Here is a 419-nt window from a genome sequence, read left to right on the forward strand (position 1 = left end):
TACGTGTCGCTATGTGTCATACCAAGGTCGAGCGTCAAGCGTGCCTCATCACGTGGCCTCAGTATAAAGAGGCAGAGAGGAAGACAGTGCTCGCAGCTCGATCATATATATTGCAATCAACTATGAAGGAGAACAGGCAATATGACGAGGTACACCATGCCATTTTCACTCTTAGAGTCGAGTGTATTGTCCAGATAGAAAGTTGAAAAAAATCAATCAGCCGAACTTGTTTTCATCATGTCCAATATATATTTCAAAATACTAATCGGTTGAAGAGAAGTTTCCATGACCAAAATTAATAGTATTCGTAAAAACAAATTAATTCGTTTGCTTAATAAGTACAGTCTTGGTTTGTTGTTTTTTCTATTTTATGTTTTTCTTACTTCTACAAAAGAAAGAAATCATCCGCTCAACAAATA

This window comes from Penaeus monodon, chromosome 15, assembly GCF_015228065.2.
Source record: "Penaeus monodon isolate SGIC_2016 chromosome 15, NSTDA_Pmon_1, whole genome shotgun sequence".
Lineage (NCBI taxonomy): Eukaryota > Metazoa > Arthropoda > Malacostraca > Decapoda > Penaeidae > Penaeus > Penaeus monodon.